Source organism: Fukomys damarensis, unplaced genomic scaffold (genome assembly GCF_012274545.1).
Source record: "Fukomys damarensis isolate Sample0158 unplaced genomic scaffold, DMR_v1.0_HiC HiC_scaffold_38, whole genome shotgun sequence".
NCBI classification, from domain to species: Eukaryota; Metazoa; Chordata; class Mammalia; order Rodentia; family Bathyergidae; genus Fukomys; species Fukomys damarensis.
In genome coordinates, this window is record NW_022900950.1 from 18302260 (window position 1) to 18316844 (window position 14585).

A 14585-nucleotide genomic window follows, 5' to 3' on the forward strand; every position below is an offset into this window, starting at 1 on the left:
CACGGCCACGCTCTGCCCCCCTTGGCGACAGCGAGCAGGCGCTCCGGAGAGTCCCCAGTGGGGCAAGAGGGGCGGGGGAGGCCAGGCGGGGAGAGCGGCGTTTCTATTGCGTTAACAGATTACATTCCAGAGCAGAAAAAGAAGTATAACTGCAAAACTTAGGTTTTATATTCTGTAAATAGTAGGGGACATGTGAAGGTTTTACTCTCCATACTAAAACATGCGCTCTGAGAACTCGGTGCGGTAGGGTTACTCCACATTGGTGAATGAATCAGGCAAGAGAGAGTTAAAGTGAATCAAATTATTCTTTTTCTATCTGCAGTCTGCAGAAGTAATCCTATAAGAAGAGGAAATTTTAGTCTTCTACTCCGAGAAAGTACTTTTCTATAGTATAGATTTAAAGGGGTGGGGCTGGTGCAGAAAGGGGAGCAGAGGTGAAAAGAGGAGAAAAAAGACGAGAAGAGAGGAGATTAAAAAAACTACCTAGAATAGCCTTATCCGTCGCATGGCTTGGGCTATTTTAAATTTAAGTAAGTCTTTCATTGCATTCCTTTCTGCGGAACTTCTTAAAATTGAATCCAATAGTCAACAGTACACAATGTCAACTACAAGTTTCTTATTTTCATAGTTTGTCATCTCAGACTGAATCTGGGTGGTCCAGTCTGATATTTTAAATTTGAATATAATCTCCCCAAAATATACAAATGCGACTTTGTAATGTTCCCATAATAATTGTATTTTCCATAACACTCCCATATTAACACACAGACGAAGAGCCTGGGAAAGCTGCAGTTACATGTGGTGGCGAACACAAGTGACTTCCCAACGCGCTGCCCGCCTTCATCTTCACAAGCAGCGCACAGCGAGCGTTTCTGCTCCTCGGAAGACAACGTTTCACTATAACTGTGCCTCATCACTGGGGCAGGGAGGATAAGGAAGTCAGCGATGTTGGCACAAGAGGAGACCCTTAGCAGGTCGCTAGGGCTGGATACTCAACCCATTTGATTCTCTTCGGGAGGGTCAATTAGCTTTTGCCAAACATTTTTTTTTTAAGTGGTGATATAAAACATGTGCTATGAGAGCAAAAGGAAATAAAATAACTTTTCCCATTTGCTACTTCCACTTTCTCTTGTGTGTCCCCACAATAGGAAAACTCCAGGCAAAGTTACTTGTGACTTCTTTGTCTTTGTGTCACATGTGATATTACTGAGCATACCCTCCTTATGTTGTTTTCTCCTTTAGTCTGTGTAGCACCCAGCAAGGCCCTGACTTTCCTCTTACCCCTCTAGGCATGTCTGCCTTCCCTTCTTTGGCCGGTTCTCTGCCTCTACTAGTCCATTAAATGTTGCTTTTCACCAGAGATGACTTGCTTTCTTTTTTTCCTCACTTTCTACCTTCTTTTCAGTGGGTTCTCTCATTCACCCTACAGAATTTAGCTGTCCCCCTACAATCTCACATGCTCTCCTTAACTCCAGCCCAGTATGTTCAACTCCCTAAGAAAACTGTTTCTATGATGTGAATTTATTACAGAAATCTCAAATTCAATATATTAAAAATGAAGTTAATTATCCCTCTCCCCCATACCGCTTCTCTTTCTATGCCCCATATATCAGAATAATTGACTAATCACCTTTCTCTTACACCTGGCGCCATTAAACTCTGACTGGAATGTAGATTTGGTACTGGAGATGGAGACGGGGCAGACTTATGGTGACCAAGCCTAAGACTACTGCCGAGACTCTGAACCTGGTTGAATCCGTGCCAGCAGCTATCCACCTCAGTCCTCTTATTGTGCAAAAAAAACAACCCTTGTCTGTTTAAACTGCTACAGGCTAGTTAGTTTATTATTCCTTACAGCCAGCACATATCTAAATGCCACACTCAGGCAATAATAGCCTCTCCCATTCAACCCATTCTTCTATACAGTACCAAGGAATCAAAATTGGTATAATTTATTGAAGATTTACTCTGTGCAAAGAAATTGTATTAATCTAAATAATGCTTTATTTACCTTATCATCATGTTAACTAGTTTTTAGTGTCTCTCTTTTACTGGTATTTCATTAATCCCTAGATCCTAAGTTGTAGAGCCAGGATTTGAATCTATTGTCCTAAATTTAAGACAACTTTCCCTCTCCTCCTCCCTCTTTCTCTCCCTTCCTTCCTATCCTTCCTCCAATCTTTGTGGTCTCTCACCTTTCCTTATCATCCATTAAGACCTATAGGCCCAACTTAAAAATAGATTACAAACCTATTCTTTCACCCTACGCCTCTGCCATGATCATGCCTGTCCCTGGCCTGGCCCACAACAATCTCCTAAGGAGTCTAATTTCCAGACTTGTTTCTGCTCTCAATTCTTTTCTCACTCTACAGTCAGGATGACACTTCTGAAATATGATATCTATCTTTTCTTCCCTGTTTAAAATCTTCCAGAGCTCTGAAAATACAGTTAAAACTCTTTTGCATAGCTAACACTTTCTGCCTCCCACTTTCCACTTCTTCCCCCACCACTCACTGTTCCTTACCTTGGGTTTTATGATTCAGACACACAGAAGTACTTTTAGTCTCTCCAACTTGCTTTGTTGTTCCATCTGCTTAGGCATTCCTTCAGCCAGCTAGCTCCTGCCCACCAGTATAGCGCCTCCTAATTCCCACTCATCCTTCCCTCTTCTCATTAGATGCCACATTCTCCAGGAAGCCTCTCCTAAACCCCCAATATCCATGGTAAATGCACTTTCAGTGTGCTGCCATGTCTCTCTGCTTTCTCTCTCATTTTAATAGTTTCTTGAAATGTCAAAATCTCTACTAAACTATTAACTCTGAGAGAATGGGGATTATTTTTGAATTATTGATAATTGGATCTCAATATAATTTCTGATAGTTTGTATTTAATTAGTATGAGTAAAAGAGTAGAGAAGATCTTCTAAAATTAAAATATAGAAAACAGAATCAATGCATTCTAGCTTATTTTCTTCCACTTCATTTGTCTCAGAAAAGTCTTAGGTAAACCAAAAGTTCTCAATTATACCATATAGAAACCATGTAGAACAGATGATACCTAATTTCCTGATATCCTACCCCTCTCCATTGGTTAGTAATTATAGGCTTTGTTAAAAATCGATACTCTCATCCTAGTAGTTGCTTATCTAAAGAAATAAGAGTTCATCTTTCCTCCTTACAGCAGAAATTAACCTGGTCTAAATTAAGGCCCAGTGATTAATCATTAAGGACCATTCACACCAGAGAACAATAGTTTTCTGGATAGTTGTCAGGACTAGATCTTTACCCCACAGATCATTACAACAGCCAATGGGAATAGCCAGATTGAAGATAAATCATCATAAGTCACATTGGGCAAGACTGTCTTTCATGCTCTCCGGTGCTTCTGTAGGTCTTTCTGTAAGGGCCAGAATGCAAGGTTCTATGTCTCTTTTCCTGAGCTATTTCTCAGGGTTATGCTTGAGGCAAACAATAGTGAGGGATGAAACCAGAACAAATGTCTCAAACTGGAACAAAGATTGGTTTCCTAACTGATTCTTGTAAAAGCAACGAGTTTTCTAATCTTGGTATTCCTTAGCAGTGATAAAAACCCATGTGCCTGTAGTGTCCATCTAGATCTATTGTGTGAAGCCCATGAGGACTGACACAAGACGAATGGAGCCAAAACATGGTGACGGACGTACTGCTTGAGGTGTCCCGAGTAATAAAATACCTTTGTCTCTGACACAGACATCACATGTGTTCTTTCAATAACTACAAAACAGTAGCAGACTAATTAATAACTACAGAGACAATATAATCAAATTCCAGAACCAACGGGATGAAACTGAGTCATTTGTAGAGAAATAGAATCAGAGCTTTGATCAAATAGCATGTATGCCTGCTCTTTATTTTATTTAGATGTTAAGAATAAAATTCAGAGCAGCAAATAATAATTTATAAAGAAAAAATATGACAGCTTTAACAATTATCTTCCAGGAATAATTCTACTTCCACCACTTTCTACTTTCCTTCTCATTTTCATAGTCTATTTTAGAGAATAAATGATTTAACTATGACTTAGTGTACCAGATACTCTATTTTATTCTCTTCTCCACTCTGCATTAATAAATTCAGCAGATAATATCTATTTTGTGGTTTCCCATTTCACAACAGCATAAGTTTTCTGGGCTAATATGAACTGGAATGCCACATTATGAAGCCAAAGTTTTCCATTAAGAATCACCTAGGGATGGAGGGAGAGGGAAAAGAGGAGAGGGAAGGAAAAGTAAAAGGGATTAAGATGTGATATGTATATGTACCAACTCCCCATGCCAAATTTATTCATTACGTATCACAAATATGTGAATGACTTACTATACAATTGACATTGACTACATATGCCTTACTCATATCTCTTTTTCATCTTTTTAATTCAATTTTTCATTCAAAAATACCATGATTTTTTATTCTGGGTTAATTAGTCCATTATTTCCATCTAATTATTTAAAGATGTAGAAATTACTCTTTCTTATGAGTAAACTAGTAACTTTTTTGGAGAAAAAAAAATCAATGTACCAAAAGAAAACACACTATTATGAAATTATATGAATTTAGAATGACCAAATCCAAAGTTGATGCACCAAGTGTCTTCACAAGTTACTTCACACCCACAACTGGAAGGAGGAGAAAGGAAGAGTTTATTTTGGCTCAGGATTTCAGTACATGATTGGCTCCAAGTTAGAAAGGACATGGTGGAAAGGGCCTGGGCAGTGGACAGCGCTCATCCCACTGCTGACATGAAGTAGCAGGAGGGAGGTCTTCCCTTTCAAAGCAGATCCTGGGACCCACCTCCAGCCAGGCCCAGGGGTAACAGCAAGTCAGCTACAGTGCTGCCAGGCCCTGGCACCTTCCCAAAGCCCTGCCTGTTATGCAGAAGGCTATGTAACACCGAGGTCTCAATATCCAAACCAAAATTAAATCTTCCCCCTGGGCCATCAAAGCTTCCTACTTATCTTGGTGGTATCACTCCTGTTTCCAGTTTCCTTGCCTATGTGACTCTGAGGCACTGGAAAAACCCAAACAAGAGCAATGAGGACAAACTTTCTTGCTCTTTAAAAGGACTTCAAAAACAAAATGCTAGCAGAAATCTTGTAACATTAGCTAATGTGTTTCTATGAGTTAAATTTGAGTAAACCACCTACTAAAAACCACAGATTGAAGGCCCCTTCATTCATATATGTATGTATATATACACATTTCATTTTTTAAAAGCATACTTTATAAAAACGATGAGTGTGTGCTCATGTGAATGTGTGTTTTAGAACAATTAAGATGGAGTTAAATAAACATCAGGAAAAAATGGTTTCAAGCATTTGGTTTTTCCATAAGATTAGAGGATACTTGTCTCTAATGTCAAGGAATGAAATGACCAATGTTATAATTTACACCATTTCCGTAGTGTGTATATGTGTGTGTGTGTGTGTGTGTATTTTAGTACCTATTACTAAAACCATAAAGTAGTAAACTATATATATATGTGTGTGTGTGTGTGTGTGTGTATGTGTGTGTGTGTATGTGTGTGTATATATATAGTTTACTACTTTATGATTTTAGTAATAGGTACTAACATTACCTGTTTTGCATTGTAGGCTGTACTGGGTTGTCTGAAACATCAGAAAGAGAAAAAATAAGGAAAATATAATGCCAATGAATAGCTTCTCTATTTTTAAACGAACAAATCTGTTTTCCTCATGGGTCATGAGCACAACTTGTCTCTGTTGCTAAAGCACACAGATGCACCCAAATAAGTGTCAACATTTAAACTCTGAAACAATGTATTTTGTTTTTCTGATTTATTTTTCCCCCTATTAAAAAAATGACTGACAACAATGAGTTGTAAGCTTATAGAATAGGAAGAAATTAATACCCCAGACAAAGACAACAGGATCTTTGGAAACTATTGTCACTGATGTCTAGAGAGGAACACACAGATTCCACCTATGAGTGTCATCATATGGCATACCTAAAACGTATCAATAAATGTACTGAGGAAAAAAAAAGAATTAGTGGCAGAGAACAGACTTTTATCCTCAGTGCTGAAAAATATGGATAATCAACATGATGGATAAACATTTGTGAATTCATTCCTAACAGTTACAGAACACTATATTATAGAATCACTAATTCATCTGCTGTTGACCCCACTAGGGCCTGATGTGACCAGAATATTTGAGTCCTTTCCTGGAATGCATGTCAGTGAGATGCCATCTGAGCAGGTGCTGGGGTGGCTGCAGCATTCCAGGGAGAGAAGAATGAACAGTGTGAGAGAAGATGCCCTCAGGCCTCCCCAGCGCCTAGCCCTTGCTGCTGCCCTGCTGCTGAGCAAGGTTTGCTGAGAAACCACACTGGAGGTGTGAAGTTACAGCAGAGAAAGAAAAGCAGAATGAAGCCAACACTCATTGGCAACAGAGACTTCCACAAAGCCCAGAGTTGCTGCTTGGGCTGCCATAAACAGTACCACATAGTACAAGGCTCAATCAACAGAACTCATTTTCTCAGTGTTCTGGAATCTGCAATTTTGAAACCAAGGCCCCATCTCCAAGTGCTCAAATTGGGGATTTAGAGTACCATATAAATTTGAGGAGACACTAAAATTCAGCCTGTAGTATGTGGTAACGAAGTAACCCTACCCATACTTGTATTAACTTTTTAAACAACCCAGTGAGGTAAGGAAAAAGAGTTGGAGTAAATGGATTAAAATGCTTCAGCTTGTAAATGGATTAAAATGCTTCAACTTTCAAGTTTGTAGTTTGTTCATTCATCCAAAAGGTATCTGAATAAATGCCAGGTATTTTCTAGGTTCAAGTGATAGACCAACCTATGAGTCACACATCAAGTTTCCTGGTCCCTCTGAGACTGCATCTTACTAGAGGAATTATACAGTAAGTAGACAAATGTTCCTGAGAAAAGTGAGCACTAACAAGGAAATAGAGTAGAGTGATATGGCAGACAGTAATGGGAATAGTATGCATAGGGTGATCAGAAAAGGTTTTGCTGAGCTGAAACATAAATGACAACGGGTAGTTATTTGAAAGGCAGGAAAATTGGGAGGAGACAGGACAGAAACACGCTTTGTCAATACAGACTGGAGGAAGGCTGGTACTGGGGAACTGTAGTGGGTCCACACTGACTGCAGAGAACAATTAAATAGGAAGCAGATGAGACTGAAGCATCTTGGGCCCTCAGTCCCAAGATTCCTTCTAAGGCCTTGGCAGGAACACCTCATGTGTTAATGCATTTGTCAAATTTGCCAAAACCAAATTTGGTTGCCATTCACTTCAACTTCCCCTCTATGTAGTGGTGGAGCAGCCAGGAGTATTTTTAGAATCCAACTTAAAGGAAGATAGTTGGGCATCTGCTCCCTTTATTTATGTGGTTGGCAATCACAGTCATGGGAAACTACAGCCAGCTGCCCCATTGAAGGAATGAATGGCTTCCAGGCACACTCCTTCCACACACTGTGCCAACTGCCTGGTGGCATCACTCCATTCTAAGGGGCTGACACTGTAAGTGGAGGCAAAATGGAGGTTGGGACCTGCAGTCGCAGAGGTTGGTCTCTAGAAAATTCTCACAATCTGTAAGCATAAAAATTGTCAGTGAAGGGTTTATTTTCTAACGAGGCCTGATCAAATATAAAGGGCTTCAGGAATATGCTGGAAAATGCAGTAGACACAATTATGAATGCACTCCATGTATTAAACGGCCATCATAAGAAATAAACCCTATCAGAATTCTCATGAATTTATGGGCATGAACCTACAGGCAGGCTACAGAGATTATATCTATATGGGGAATCGTGGGTCACGTGCCATCCAACTATTGATAATGGAAAACTAATTCTCATTAACCATGTAGAAGTTAATGTAAACAAAATAAAGCATAAAATTATAATCATATAAAAAGATGGGCATATTCAACCAAAACCACAGAGAATTAAAGCATGTCAAATAGTTAATAAAATACTTTTATTTAACTGGAGTTTGTATATTTTTATGGTATTATATGTATTTGTGATGTTTATTATCTTCTTTAAAACTTGTAACTTTCTGTTTTTTCCCTTATTCTGAATATTCACTTCCATACCTAACTGTGCAATTATAATTTATGCACTTCTACTTCTAGCGCTTAATTTTTAAAGTTCAAGCCCCACAATAATGTGTGTCAACTCCTGCTCGGTCCCTCATAATAAGGAGCCACGCAATGGGGACATTAAACAAATAAAAAGTTTACTTTAATTGATCCATAATTCAGTCACAGGGCTTGTTTTAGATGTATCAGATGCAAAATTATATCATACAGTATCTACTGGTTTTAGTTCTATTTTATTTTACTGCTTTAACTAGACGTATATGAAATTGTGAAAGCATTTTATTTTCAGCAGGGATTAATTTGTGTAGTTTTCCCATAGACCAGAGCGATGCTTTACAGATTGTCCTCCTTAAGTCAGCCCACTTGTGGTGTCTTCATCCTCAGCATCACTCTTCAAGGCCCCCTTCCTCGATTCAGGTTCAGAAGGTGAATTAACATGCGGACTGTGCCCTTCAACTCATAGACGCTAACATAAGTGATATTAAAAACCAATATACTCACATTTGTAGTGTTGAACAAATACATAAAAAGTTGTACAATAGTTTTTTAAATTAGTTTTAAAAAGGCCCACTACATAAGTGGAGTGAAGTAAGTGAGTGACGCTTTACCTTGCATCCGAATTTTAATATGGGTAGGATTTATCTAAAGTTGGGAATCACTTTTAAGCAAAAGCATGATTCAGCGGACTGCATTTTGTTGCATCAAAATGAATTTTGAGAGTAACCCACAGACTTGCCATCTGCTCTGCCTCAAAAACCCACTCTTACTCATCCATTCCTTTAACAAAATTTGTCATTTATTTAGGACAGTGTTCTAGGCACAAAGGATGTAGAAACTGAAAAGTAGACCAGGTAAATAATTCTAGAAGCTCATATTCCAGTGAGAAGGACAGACAGGAAACACAAAGAACTCTGTTTCATCAAATGATGGCTGGTGCTGTGAAGAAAAATAAAGCTGTGGCAAGGGAGAAAGGTTGACCACTCCAAAGAAGCTTGTCGTGAGGCGGTGACATTGAAGCAGAGTCCTGCTCTGAATTGCTGCAGTGCTGCTGCTTGCCAATGATTTCATAAAAATATTTTGACCAAACGATATCGTACATGTGTATTTTTTTTCAGGAAGGAGGGAGTAGCACAGTTGCCATGAAATTCAAACCCCAGCTCTGCTGCTATTTTCTGCACAGCCCTGGGTGTGTCACTTCTCTTGCTAAGCCTTGATGTCTCATCCTTCAAGGTTATTGTGAGATCGATGAGATGTATTTAAACACCTATCTCATTTTGTGGTGCTGGGAATAGATCCCAGAACCTTGAGCAAGTTAGGCAAGCGCTCTACCACCAGACTACATCCCCAGCCCAACACCTGTTTGCAAAACAAGTTTTTAAACAAGTGCCTGACACTGAGTAACTATTGGATAAATCTTTAAATCTTCCCTTTGCTGTCTCAGATGACCCTTTCTGGATGCAAATACACAGTCTTGGAAGGGAGAAGAATTCCGAGCTAGCAGCTGAGGGTTTCTGGAAGGAAAAACTTTTCATTGCAGGTCAATGTGATAGGCTTCCCAGAAGAATGAGGAATTTCCTAGAAACCTGCAAAATATCCCAAGGCGGCCAGCAGTCACTGAACAAAGGAAGTAGCCTGATCCGTCCCTGAGTTTGAAGAGCAGGTGATCAGCAGACCAGATTTCATGTCCACTCACAGGTCACAGCTCTGTAGCAGGCTCTGGAGTTTGATGGGTCTGAGTTTATGTCCTGGATTTGCCATCCAACAGCTGGTTACCTTGGCTCTCTGTGCCTCAGTTCCCTCATGGTAGAAAAGGATTCCATAAAAGACACACTGCTAAGAATGATGGGATAAGTATGCTCAAAGTGAGCAGGAATATTTTGAGGAGGAAATGTCAATCATTTACTGTAACAAATTCTTTATTTAAATATTTATTGTATTTTTATCTCTCCTCATTAGTCAACTGCTTATAGCAATTTTTGTCAAATAAAAGCATGGCATGTCCTCACTTGCTTTATTCATTGGACTCACTGTGCAACTAAAGACACACAAAAAAGGACTTCCAGAAGGCCTTCAGAAAGTGGCAGGAAGGATGGGACAAGTGTGTTCAAAGCAAGGGAGAGTATTTTGAGGAAGATTAATGACAATGTGTCTTTTGCTGCATCAGTTTTTAAAGTTTAGCATTCACCACATTCATTTATCATACCTTGCATTTGCTTTCAGAACAACTGTCCAGTCTCCCAGTTTTGAGTTTTGTCTGCTATACTGCACACACATCCAGGCTCAATGGAACTGATGAACCAGATGTGGACTTGAGAGATTTCTTTCTGCCCTTCCAGCCGAAGCATCACCTGAACTTCCAACATGGCCAGTGAAACTATTTTATAGGTCCTAGGCCTTGAGCAATCATCATGCAATAATAGCACCTCAGTAAACACACATGGATTGAATCTTTACACAATCAAGTTGAAATAAAATCAGACTTTACCTAACATGTTAAAGTTGGTTTAGACTTTATTTTTTTATTTCAATTTTTATTAACCAATGAGTAGAGTGACAAAAACAATTTTTCCATGTTTGGTAACTTTCTTTCTGTAATGCTGAAGTGTTTACAAGAGTGAAATCCTGCCAAATAAGTGTCATGTGCTGAACCCCAGAGAGGGAGGAAAATGGGCAGCCAGGTCAAACGCATCTCTTGGGGACACCCTAGAATCAGTAAGAAAGCAAACCAGGCTCCAGAACCCTCTAACCGCGCTGATGGCACACAGAGAAAGCTACATGGAGGTCACTTAGGCCATCTCCCTGGCAACATATTCAGGGGATTTTCCTGTATTTTGTTTAACAGCACCTTGCCAAGTCTGGCCTTAAATATCTCAGGGGACAGCATTTCCTTCCATTTCCCTGCTTTCTAACTTGGGTAATTATGTCAGCATTTAAGGCCCCTGACTACTGGGAAAAGTTTATCTGTCAATCAGAGTATAACTTCCATTCTGTTCTCATTATTTCTAGCTATACTCTTCCTCTTATTATCTTTTTATTCCTTTTTAGTGCAGATACCAGTCATGATTAGCAGTATTGGCAATACGACCCCAAATTTCCTATATAAAAATTCCTTCTCTGTAATCTTTTTAAAAATAAGATAAAACAAAATATCTCTGAAAAATCCTTCTGTCTCTTTTCAGATGAAAGGTAAATTTGTTTTTCAAAACATTGCAGTGACATTTGAGAAAGTGAATTGTTCTTTCAGATAATTTTCAGATATTTCAAGAAAATATAAGAAAAGTTTTCTGAAAGGCAGACATTAACAGGCATGAATATTTAAACAAATTGATAAATTAAAAATATAATGTCATTAGAGGCTATTTAGTTCAGACATGAAGTATTTCAGATACATTGTTTCTAATATATTGTATTCAGGAATGCATTTTTAAAAATCCAACAATCACTCAAATTTAGATAATCAATTTGGAAAGCTATAACATCTAGATCAAGTATATTATATTCTTGGAAGAATAAAATATTTTAACAAGTGCATCTAATTTTAAAAATATGTGAAATCCAGCAGAGTCATTGCAGAGAAATTTCAAATGAGATTATAATCCTTATCCCAAAATTTTCCATTAACTGAGGTTTTTATTTTCTTTTTTTAAATAAGAGGAAGAGGAAAGTGGATTAGGTCACTGCGACTTTTGTTTCCTATGAAGTACATATTTTTATTCAAAGTTAAACATGACAGAGCCTGAGTTAAACAGAGACGGCAATTTTCAGTCGGAAAACAAAATCAGATAATGATCATTAAAAGTGATTTCACTTCATTTCTTCCAAATCCATTTTATCCTGCCTTAGTAATAAATGAATTCCAGATGTTGGAATGATGCAAGATACTTTGTTTTAGCCTCAGTAAAGCAGAGGCGTGCTGCCTAGCTATATGGTCATTCAACTGAAAAAGGCTTTAGTTTCTTTACAGAATTGTTTTGGCTAAGGAAACCCTGGGAAGAATGTCAGTAGAAATTACCAATAGCCTTCAGAAGATAAGTAAGTAGGTAATAGATACTACACAGGTAGACTAGCAAGTCAAACCATAAAATAACATGGTTTTTGAGCTTCAAGTAATTTTTGTTCAAAGACTGATAAGATTCATAATGTGCTGCATGCTTTTGTCAGAAAATTAATGGAATGAAAATACACACACGTTAATATTCAGGATGTAAAATATGTCTGACTAATGATCTTCACTATTAAACATTAGTGAAATGAATCATTAGTAAGAATTAGAAAAGTTTGAAGTAGAAGCACATAAGATAACCATTGCTTTGGCAGACAGGGTAAACAAATACTCATTTAGTTCAAGGACAATTACTTTCAATAACCCTGAGCTAGTAAATAAATTATTTTCCCTGGTTCATGAGCCTATTGTTATACAAAATTTTACTTATTAATTCTAACTCATTTGTTCCTATCAATGAGGGGGAAGAGGGTAAGAAGAAAGTAGTTACAGTATTTCAAGATACATTTGCTCCAGAAAGAAACTAGATAGAAGGCTTTCTTATTGTCAAATAGGGAGTGATCAGTAAATATGAACAAGTTCTCAGATTAATGTGTATAATATAAAAAGATACATGAAGAAAACTGAATAGGAACATTTAATAAATATACAATAAGTACATGTATTTTTAAAGGTCTATAGGCATGACTGATTGCACAGAAGCATTTATTCACACTGTCTTATTCTCCTAGTAACAAATAATGCATTTTTGCAACGGGGTAATGAAGATTAGAGGGACAATCTATGACTGACATGGAGTGAGAAGGAGTGAGAGTATCTACCAGGGACAGCCGGGAGGTGAGTCCATAATCTTAATATTGAAACCTCTGGTGCTGTCCTTTAAGCAACCATGAAATTTGACTCACACAATACACAGTAATACACAACAGGGCAGAGAGATTCAATAAAGTCTTTCCTTTTGTGTGGTCATCTGAAAGAAAATGGTGGAGTGCTTTCTCACATTTTTAGGTAAGTCTAAGAAAATTTAAACAAGCAATCATTCAGCTATAATATGCTACATTAGATACAATAACCATGATCTCGTCCTACTTTCCAAGGGTTCAGGATGTAAGCTGTGGCCCATGAACCAGAGCCTCTGTTCAAATGACTTGGTCTTTGGCAAACGCTTCTATAAACAATTACATAAACAAATGGGTTTAACTAAAGTAATAACACTTTATTTCCCAAACAGGCTACAGCCAGATTTGCCCCAGAGGTGGAAGTTTGCCAACCCTAATATTAGACTAAAAAATAAGATAATATAACTAAATAAATAGTATTTATTTAAAGGCAGTTGTCTGAAATTTTGTTTCTAGATATTACGGGATATCTTTTAGTAGAACAAAACTCCCACACCAAACTACTACAAAACTAGGTAATTTTTAAAAAATCTGTTGAAAGACATCAAGTGCCAAACTAGCCAGAACTTGGGGATGAGAAGACTCTAGAGAAAGACAAGAGGCTGAGAAGATGGAGTTTTCCTGAAGGCAGAATTGATGGGGTGGGGGGAAGAAGTCATCAAAGCCTTTGTGGATCTGGTGTTTCTAGAGCCTTGGTTCTCAACCCAGGGTGATTTTTCCTCCAGGGGACATTTGATGATGTCTAGGGACATTTTTAAAATACTGGATTCCAACTGGCCCTTCATGGCCAGAGGCCAAGGAGGCAGCTAGACATCCTGCAGTGCACAGGCAGCCCACACCTCTAGTGGAGGATAATTTGGACCAAACTGTCAGTAGCACAAGTGAAAAAACCTTGAGGTGGAGAAATTAAATTGGAGACTTAGAAATACACACCCATACATACTAAGGTGTGCATAATTCTTACTCCTGATTTGGCTCATTTTCTAGAAATCATTTTGTTAGATCTTACAGTCTCTGCCATGGAATTTATTAAATTTACCTCCACACATGAAGAATTCTGAATCATCTCTGCCCTCCTGGATCCTTGCCCCACTCCAACCACATGAGTTCTCGGCTCAGCAAAACACCTGCTTTTTCACCTTATGATTTGTATAAGAACACACTACAGTCTTTCTTGCTTCTTCCTTTCCACATAATAGTTTTTACTGTAACTTCACCTATTCTTTCCCCTCTTCAAGAAAGCATTCTTCTTTTAACAAAAGAAAAATCTCTAGTTCTCAATACTGCCACGTTTTCCAGGTTAGTCTCCTTTTTGTTTCCAAGATTTCGAAAGAGTACTCAACACATATTGCATATACTTTATTATAATCTAGCATCTGTGTCAGGGATTTTCTGCAAATGCCTTCTTAGCTAAATCTCAAACATTAAACAAAAGGTCTTTCTTCAGTCACAATACTTAACATTGTTTAAAAAAACTGTTTCCTCCTGTGACACTTACAAAGCTGATTCTGTCATCTTTGTTGTTGCCCCTTCACCAAGTATTCTCCACAGGAC